Source organism: Phaethon lepturus, unplaced genomic scaffold (assembly GCF_000687285.1).
Source record: "Phaethon lepturus isolate BGI_N335 unplaced genomic scaffold, ASM68728v1 scaffold49790, whole genome shotgun sequence".
NCBI lineage: Eukaryota > Metazoa > Chordata > Aves > Phaethontiformes > Phaethontidae > Phaethon > Phaethon lepturus.
Genome location: NW_010515043.1, coordinates 519 through 10,524, shown reverse-complemented (window position 1 = coordinate 10,524; position 10,006 = coordinate 519).

Below are 10,006 nucleotides of genomic sequence, written 5' to 3'. Positions count from 1 at the left end.
ATTTATTCTTCTGCTGCTGTTAAAGTCCCAAGGCCTCTCTGCAGTACAGCTCATTTTGTTTCTGGCAAGTGGTATTTTCTGGGTGACTCGGGGACTGTGGCTGTTGATAATTTATTGGATCTTCTTTCATTACTGGATTATACTGGGTAACAGACATCTGCAGATGTGGCCCCAGTCCAGAGGCTGAGCATGAGGGGTCCTGTCTACAGAAAAGTATATGAACGGAGAGGACCAAAAAGTGCCTGCTGGCTGCAGGTGGAAGGATGAAGATAACTGCCAAATATCTGGTTCATTTTGAGACTTTCGTTTTGCATTTTAATGGTGTCACCACTCTTGAAATGTCTGCTGGCTGCTGCTATTGATTTCACACAAAAGGAAGAATTTCATAGTTTTATGTGAAACCAAGTGAAAGCTTGGCGTTAGGGACTCTGGGGTGACTGCTAACAGCTATCATTTTATCCCAACCCTGAGTTATTACAGGTCTGAAAAACACAGAAGGATAGATATGCTTTACGTGCTAGACTGCTGGGCCTTCAATCAGTCCTCACCAAGGACTCAAAGATCAGTGATTTGAAGGGAGTGCAGTGGGGCTCGCCTAAAAAACCCTCTATCTGGAGTTGTGCTGAGACAAAAGACTCTGCAGATGTCAGTGTCCCTAAACAAAAGGGCTGGGCTCTGAAGTGAGACTCGGCAAGTAGGATCTCTAAGACTTAGTAACAGGCTTTTGCAGAATGACCTACGGCTTCAGAGGCCTTCCATCACTAAAATAGGAGGAAAGGATGCAACCATTTGTCCTCTTCAGAGCTTTCTGATGCTTCCTTTGAAGATCCAGATTGGGGCTGCATGCACTCATGGGCTGCATGCATCATATATCTATCCTATTTCTTGCCATCTGAAATCCAAAGCCTTCAAAGCATGAATAATTCCCTAAACAGACCCTCTATGCCTATGCTTATTTTTTCCTTGCATAAAGAGGTATTATTTGCTTTATTTTCCTCTTATATACCTGTAGTAGAGGTGCCTTGAATGGAATAAGTAAATTGGAAAAAAATAAGATTATGTTGATAGTATCCCGCTGTGGCTTCAACTTCCTAGAGTCCTGCCTGGGCTCTTCCTTAATCTTCTGTGTATTGTCTTGGTAGAGGCATAGAGGAAGGCCTTCAAAGACGAGGTGGAAACCGTGGAGTTTACCCTTGCAAAAACACGGGCTCTTGCGGCATCGTCTCCATCCGCTGGAGTTAAGTGACGTGATTAAAATCTCAGCTAAAGAATCTGTTTCTCTCCAAGTTGGTTTATCTGCCTTCCATACTTTGCTTAAAGCCTGCTAAGTAGTGTGGCATGGCCATGAGAGCCAGAACAGGGCACACCTATATTCTGATAAAAAGCTGTGATGTCAACATGAGTCTTGAAAATGTATCTATTTAAAAATGAATATTTTGTCAGGTTTTTACATAAGTAGAGTTTACAGCTCTAGTGGCAACAGCTGTTAGGTGCCAGATTCTCTGAAAGACTTCTACTCTTTTCCAGTATTATGAAACTGGAGTGTATAACGTGGTGCGTTTGAATCATTCTCTGTGAGATGAAAGCAAAAATAATTTTTCAGAGATGGCTTTTATAAGGTCTTCAAAGTGAGTTTATTGTTGCTTCCATCCAAGAATTGAAACCTAGGAGCATGAAATAAAGCTTTCTGCCTACCACACTTGTGATCGGCTTTCAAATCAACTTTCAATTGACTTCGCTTTTGCGCTTTAGCAAACAGTAGGCCCAATCTTGCATTCATTGGAATAATTTTGAGATTTACTGTTAACTTGAAAAGAAGACATGGTGAGCTGATAAGACTTAAAAATTCTAGATTATAGCTGAGCAATGAGCTGAAATTACTGCTCCCCACCCACACAATGTTTGTCTTCCCTGAAACCTTGTTCTTTCATCCTCCTTTTCTATTTGCTTTGTTTCTTCCTCCTTTTTTCGCCTAACCATAGTACAAGCTTGTGAGTACCCTAGGATAAGGGTTAGTTTTCCTTTTGCTATGTTCATATAGCACACAATAGGCTCGGCTTTCTCACTGAAACTCTTAAGTATTGTGACTCAGAAGAACAATTACTTTTTTTTTGGCTGAAGTCTTAGAAACTGCAACAAATATCTGGTACTACACAAGTATCAGATGCCTACTGTGCGCCCATGTAAGAGACTGAAACCTTCACGCAGCAATTAGGCCAGCTGGTGAAACTGTCCATGACCCTGGGGGAAAGAACTCCCCTGGTTGCACTGAAACTTTGTAGTTCTTATCACCTGCAGCCATACTCTGTTTAGGCTTGAGAAAAATGCAGTCTAGAATGCTTAGCCCTGGTTCACATTCTGCTGATTGAAGTCTACTTCTAATGCTAGAAATCAAAGCAAGGGAGTATTTGCTCTTTCCACTCCCTCATATAAAGCTGATGGGTGTTTTTTAACATCCTTCTCATCCAAAGCAGAATTTAATGTATTGGTCAAAATCCAAACATGTTCAGGGGCTGGATGCAACTGCCACACACCTGGAAAAGCTCTAGACCTGCACAGCTGCTGCTACATCACGGTTTGTGTGTGCTACACCCTGGAGTGCTGTTGGCTTGCAAGAGGGGAAAATGCAAATAAGTCTTCGCTCAAAACTCCTTGTCTCCAGTAAATCCATAAGTGAAAAGCCAGTCAGAAGTCTGTCCTTCCTTCCAAGCAGTGAGGTGGGCCATATATCATTCCAAGTGCAAATTTCTGTTTTATTTTGCTGGGTCAGGTTAAGTATTTTCCCCCGTGCACTTCCGATGCCTATTGACCAAACGGCAGACTAAAAGATCTGTCCAGTGACACAGTTCTTGAAAACTCCTCACAAATGCCTCACAACCAGTGCTAAAATGAAGTGACTGGGGAAGACTTCTGGTAGGAAGTGAGGCAAGCACTATAGAGGATGAGACTGGTGGGCTGCACGGATGCTCAGTGGACTTATTGGTTTTCTGTGGTTTACACCACCAAGTTAATTTATCTGTTCAAGCATATATTGTGCTGTTTATCTTCAGGAACATTGTTAATCTATTATTTACCTCATTAAAGAAATTACAACTACACCTAAGCTCAGTTATCTGACTAAAATTCGTAATAAATTGTTGCTTTCTTTAAGAAAATAAAAATAATCCCTCCCCTTGCATCTAGGGAGCCAGGAGGTCTTTCTTTTTACTCATCTAAGAAAGAGATGCTTTTGGAAAGCCAGAGGGTAGCTATATTCCACATCTGTTTGTTCTGTAAGTGACCAGGAGTTAGAAGGAGCACTCACAAGCTCTGTTATTAGAAGCACTGATAAATCGCAGAACAGTGGTTGGAGAACATCAAACAAATTGTCTGTGCTCTATTTCATTGTCTCAGTAGGGATTTGCATTAGCTGTTGCCTCTGAACACCAGGCTCAAGGAGCTGTGACGTTATCTCTATGCTACCTACAACATTATACACTGAAGCAGAGACTTCAGATTGTTCGCAGCCCTCCTGGGTGTTTAGGCGCATCTCCCATAAAATTTTATTTCCATACACTATAATCTCTGTGAAATCTTTTTCTATTGCTACTATGCCTTTTTTAGGAGAGATGAGCAATTGAGTTTCCTTTTCAAGGTGTGCACTTCACTTGATTTACACAAAGATATTACAGATCAACAGCCTGCTCGTTTTTACAGTGGACCCTGTACAATGGGTGGGGATCTTCACTCAGCTGTTGCCGAAAGGGTCCGAACACATCCAAGAGCCAGCTGTGCGCACATCAGGCCGGCACGCGCTCCCTTGGCCCCTGCCAACTTGTGGAGCTGCAGCACTTTGTCTTTTGTGACCACCTTTGAAATTCTCTCACGGCTGGTTTCAGCGTACGGTACTTGGCATTTAAGCATTTAATTAACTATATGCTAAGCCCTACTCAGTGAACTAAGTGCTATACGCTTCTCCCTGTCCTTGCGCTTCCTTTTGGATATATGCAGTACCTGAAGCACATTAAATAAGTAACAGTTGCAAGTAGATGGATTATTACTAACTAAATGGCTTAAATGAATGTTTCAGCCCACAAACACTTAGTCAGAAGTCTTTTCCCACTCTTTTTTTCCACTACAGTCAATCAAACAAGATACAAATTCATCACAAAATAATCCTTCTTAGTTCTGATGTTCAAGATCTGTTTGCTTATCCAATCTTTTACAATTTCAACAAATCTCAGCACCCTTATAAATGTTAAATGCTTATGCAATATTTAAAAAGTTCTTTAGAAAAACAAAAATTTAATTGTATTTTTCTCTTCATCATTACTCTGCTAGCAATATTGCAAAGCAAACTGCAGTATCTGATTTACTACTACTATTTCCATTATTATTCTAGACTGGGGAAAATACCTTCACATATTAAATCTAGCTATGCAGGAACAAAATACAACAGATACTGCCTTGTTTGTGAAATTGTAGTACTTTTAATCTGCTTGCAAACTGCTTCCATTATATTAAAGTGATATATTTAAAAATTGTGCAACCCTCTTCAAAGGAAGCATTGTGAGGAGATGGTAGCTGATATTGAAATACCAACTTGATAGAATTTTAAGCTATTTAGAATAACTCTGGCATACAAAAAAGCTCTGAGGTGCCCCTGGCACTTTTCTGGGGGAAAAAATATCAGGGGAAAAAATAAAGCTCTTGGAACTGGTGCTGTAACTGGCAAGATTTTCGATTAGTAGCATTGAGTAGCCCAGCATTCTCAGCAAAATAGCATGTTTGACTCAAGTCAGTAGTTCCAGAAAAAAACTAAAATGGTGTCACAAACTCAGGGGGTAGGGGGGAATCTGTTGCTGTGGTGAATATAAATACAGATGTCTTTAATCAGTATAAAACCAGTGAAGAAAATACGCAAGCCAAGGCTGTAAAGCTCATATGTAGTATCACACATTGAACACTGCTGAATTTCTCATGGTACCGAAGTCTTACCTCACATATTGAAGGGCTACGGTAGGAGGTATTTTTCCATTTATTGAAGAAACATCTTTGCTATTTTTTTTAGTGCCAGCTGCTTAGTGAAGTAGGGGTAAGGAGACTGGAAACCAGGGGTACTTGCAATAATAATGCTTTCTTCTACTCTTTAAAATTGCCCCATAACTAGTTGTATGTCTGGGATTGGATTTTATGAGTATAAACTTTGTATCATATGAAGACAGGTTCTATGCTTAACCTTCATTAATTATATGCTGCTATTAACTGAACAATTTGTATGGTAGAAAGTTTTGCGATATAAGTCCTTAATATATAGAGGCTGCTGGGGACAGCCGTTCTGGTGCCTCACCTGATCTCAGGGAGAAGGCATGCTACTCGCACAGGTATGGAAAGTGGCCAGATGTTCCCTGTGCTCTGCAAACCTGGAGTCGCTGCCATTCCAGCCATCCCATCGGAGGATGAAGCAACTGGAATTCACAAAACTTGAAAGGTGGACATTATAATTTTAGTTGCCCTGAGACAACGCTTCTCAGTAGGACTAGGAAAATTTATGAGCTAATACCACATTTTTTTCAGCTAACACACCTAAGAGCATTGAAGATGCAACTCAGTGTGACTGTCAGTATTGAAGAATGAGGTTTTTTGTTCGTTAGCCTGCTGTATGGCATGATGTTTTTTTATGAAAATGAAAGCAGTAAAATGTAAATGTTAGACTTCATGTGAAGGTACATATGAAATGAGAATAGGTTTAATTAACTGGTCTAATCAGAGTGGTAACTTAAATTGTAACACACAGTGACTCCATCTCCTACTGGTCTAAGCTTTGTTATTTATTGTGAGGAAATAAATTAGATTTTCTACCACCGACTACTTTTTAATAATCAAAGCAAAATAATTCATGCAGCATGTACGTTATGAATTCAGCAGACATAGCAAAGATGATAAAAGGCTTCTTTGTGCAAAACATTTTCTATGTCAATTTAAGAGACTGTCTTAAGAACAAAACTTCATGTGTTGCAATTTGTCAGCAGTTTCATTATTACTTTATTTTCAAGGAGCTTCTCAAAATCCACCATGAAACTGCTGTAGTTAATGTAGGAACTTGATCTTCTTTTAGAACCACGTAACATTCTCTCAAAGCAATAATTTTTTAGCTCTAATCTTAGATGTAGGGTATAGTTTGATTTTTTTTTAAATGTACAGCCAAGCTACAGTTGGTTACTGTAATAATAATAAACATTATTATTAATACTTATTACCCTAGCCTAGGTCTGCTGTATCATTGTACTGAAATGCAATTGATTTTCTCTTTTATATACATTGGGAAATCAGCTCGGTTTCTGCATGGAGCAGCAAGAATTGGTAGTGTGAGGTGGCTAACAGGTCTCGTTCATGAAGACGGAGATGTTCAGATCCCACCACTATATGCCAGCTACCTGGAGCTGGCAGTGCATTGTTCTTGCAATAATTTCATTCTCCTTATGACTTCGTTCTTGTGTGTTTTACAACTAATTCAGCTCCACGATGCAGCTGGTTTCTTCCTCTCCCTCCTTCTGCATTTGTTCATATTTGATTCTGTCCTTTATGGTTCTATAGTTCTGGCCATATCCTTCTGCAACTTCAGTATATGGGATTTGGTTCATTTGTCTTACATTTCATCTTCATTTGATTTCTATGCTACTCACAACACGTGGTGTTATTAAAAAAATAACTGATAGGGTGATTAGCTATTGAACTGGATAATAAATGTCATTAGCCTGTTCTACAGAATGATGGTATTTAGCCAAAACAAAAGGAATGTTGTGCCTATCCGGCCAAGGAAATTCAAAGCCTTGGCTTTGCTTTGGAAAAAATTTCTGATCTGCTGTGTCACTAGATGTGCTTGTGTAACAAAAAAATCATTATCTACTTGAATGGAATTTACCCTTAAAATGAGCGGCACTAACTGAAAGCTCTGATTTAGTGCCTTGCTATGGTGAAACTCTCATGAACTGCTGGTTTTAATTTCCATGAATTGCTATTTCCATATGAAAGACTATTTCTTGTGAAGTACACATGCAGCCTTGCAAGTGGACATATGATGATCCTTTGTGTTTTTGTTGTTATCTGGGCACAGTGAAATAGCTCCTGCAGCACATGAGGTGATACGTATTAAAAGGTAACCTAAGTCTCTGTTAGGTAATAATGTTAAAATTTCCAAGAGTCCTCTCTTTCCACTCTAGGACGATTCCTTCTTGGCAATGTTTTCAACCCTCACCCCCCACCAGTTTCACAGTCCATGCCCCTAATAAGGACTATCTATGTTTCAGAGAGGTAGTTAACGGCTACAGCTGTAATCTGCCCTGAACCAAAATTATTCCTGGACCATGTAGGAATAGAAGAAATCCTATTTTACCATAATGAAGAAGCCACATGTTACGCAGCTGCTGCTTCTTTTTCTTGAAACACAAAGGTTTGTCCCAGGCTACCTTTTCTGTCTGGAAAATATATGTATGAAACACACGTAGAAAATATTAGCATTTACCCTGGTAAATTGGTATCACAGAAAGGGGAAAAGGTTTTTAGCCCAAAGAAGCTATTGCAATTGTTTTGATGAGCTAAGGAATTCTAAGCCAGGAAAGAACTCAGAAATGTAGACAAGTTAGATAGGAAGTGGGAAAAGTATCAGTAGGCGAAACAATCCCAACACCAAAATTAGGCACCTCCTTATTTCACATTACAAAATCTGCACATGGCTCAAGCCTTTTTCTATTGTTTCCTCATACATGCATCCTGCAGTTATTGTCACCTGTCATCTAACAGCCCTCCCTGCCCCCTCATTGAGCTACATACTTGAAAAGAAAGTAAGTATATTTCTTGCTGTACATCTCCTTCATTCAAGGATTCTACACAATAATCAAAGCCTTGCTTCACTCTTACCTTCAATTCTCAGAGGTTGAATGTGTCAGCTTTCTTATATTCCCTCTAATTTAGATACCATTACTCCCTTCACAACACCTGGAACACCTGCCCAGTCTGCACGTTTGACTTCTAAAGTAGCATGAAGTGCATGGGAGGAGTTGATCAACTTGGATTGTTATTTAATAGCTGTATTGCAGAAATGCCTACAGGCATTAATTAAGATCAAGGTGTAAAAACTAAAAAGACTTAAAATGAAAAACAGTCCATGCCCCAGAGAGTTCGTAATTCAGTTTATAGCAAGTTACAACAGGTGGATGAGATAAATTAACTGTCGGGAGGGAAAAAGTAGTAGAACAATCTATGTCTCCAAGCATTTTCTGGACAGTGTGGATCATTTTCATGTATATATTTACAAATACAGCTATGCTAATTTTGCTGAAGACGTTCATTTCTCTCAAACCCTAAAATGATCTCCCTGATGTCATAAAACTCCTCTTCCAAAGAAACATGTATCTATGAGATTCCTTCTCCACCTAGTGTGTTGGATATGCTATACTCTACAAAACCATCAGTTCTGTACCCTTTCCTTTTCAAGGGCACCAAAATCTGTTACAATGTATTGTTTTTTCGGCAGAGCAAGAGATAAAGGCAATCTTCCTGCATTTTATGCTTGAAATTAAAATACCTCCAATAAAAGTAGGAGCTGGCCCATATCCTTCCTTGTGGAATTAGCTGTAAAATATGTTACTATAAAGCTTTGTTAAAGTGTGATTAGATCTTGGTAACAATCAGACATTCAAGTTTAGAAGACTGTAATATCTAGTAGGCTTATTTTTCCAATAAAAATAGGGAATACATAATTTTGTAGGTGGAGATAACTGTCAATTTGATTTATTTCAGCTTGTCAAGTTTTATTAATAAATCTGTTATCATCTCTGGTAATATTCCTTAACAAGGTACTTCTATCTGGCTTCCACCAATCTTAAGTTACTGAAAACCACCCATGAAATAATTAAGATGCACTTCTCCTGTCACTATAAATGCTCTTCTATTACATGGTATGCTGTGCGGTTCTTTATACTATGTGAAAGTAGTGTAAAATGCTGCCACATCAGAAGCCTTACTAGTTGGCCTTAGGGGTAGTAACTTACCCCTATTTTTCCACAGATGCAAAATCACTTTCCTATACAAACAGGTCACTTCTTCCAAAGAGTGTCATCTGCAAGATCAGGATGTAAATAACTAACAAAGATAAAAGCAGTGAAACATTAAGCTCAGATGTAAGCAAATTTAGAATTTTGCTGGTTTTAGTAGGACTATAATGGGTATCTTAACACTTTAATAACATAAAAACTTGCCTGCAGCACACCGTGGAATTTTTGTTGCTATACAATGTCCCTTCACTATTAGATTAATTCTCTTTTACAAATCGTAATTCTTTGTGATTTAAAATATAAAGTACAATGCTTTCAAAGACAAACAAAAGAAATACGACTGCCCAAATATTTTTTTAAATTGCTTCCCTTTTCAGCAGCCACATCAAGAAATTTGAAAGTCCTCTAGAAAAAATGCAAGGTTAATATTGAAAATGCCCCCTCTTCTCTTTTACTGGAGCCCAGCTGGTCAAAGACTTGGCTAATTGTAGTACAAACTAGAGAAAACATACACTTGGAATGGTAGACTTCAGTAGCACAATAGCTTTAGTGAGTATACTTTTATCAAAAAGATTGATTTATCTAATTTTTATCTAACTAAGGGTTATGAATGCAGACTTTTCTAGTATGCCCTGCCCTGAAGTCAGGAGATCTGATCCTTTTGCATGCTATTGGTATTTTACACTGAGCTGGTGTACATCCAACACAGGCAGAAGTAGCAATCTGCATTGCCACAGCACAAACGCAGTAAGTGAAGAGAGCAGTGGGAAGGAACTGCGTGATGGAGGACTGCAAGCATATCCCAAACAAAATACTCCCCCCAGGCCTCCTATAAAACCTGTATGCTCTGGAAACACACAAAAATGTCTTATTAAACACTAATAATTAATTCTGACTTTAAAAGACTTCACTGTTCAGGCTCAGATACTAAAATGCATAATTACTTAACAGATCCTCGTGCTGTGGGAAAC